Consider the following 314-nt stretch of genomic DNA (forward strand, 5'->3'; position numbering starts at 1 on the left):
CCTGCGCCCTGCCCGCCGGGGTTGGGGCAGCCTGGGGTTGGCCTCCTGCCTCGGTTTTCCCTTGCTGAGGGAGGCATCCCTCTGCCCGCTCTCAGGGCTGACGGGTGCCCGGGGTCCCCGTTGACACCCAGAGCTGGGGGCCGCTGGCCCTGGGCACTGCTGGCTCTGATGCTGGCAGACGTGGTCCAGCCTGGGGAGAAAAAGGACCATTTTGGGGCTGAGCCGGCTGCACCACCTGGGAGGGACATGCCCACGTGGCTTGAACGTGACTCCAAGTGCAGTGGTGCCTTGCAGGTGGAGCAGAGCATCCCTCA

The sequence above is a fragment of the Pygoscelis adeliae genome, unplaced genomic scaffold (genome assembly GCF_000699105.1).
Source record: "Pygoscelis adeliae isolate BGI_AS28 unplaced genomic scaffold, ASM69910v1 Scaffold114, whole genome shotgun sequence".
Classification (NCBI taxonomy): domain Eukaryota; kingdom Metazoa; phylum Chordata; class Aves; order Sphenisciformes; family Spheniscidae; genus Pygoscelis; species Pygoscelis adeliae.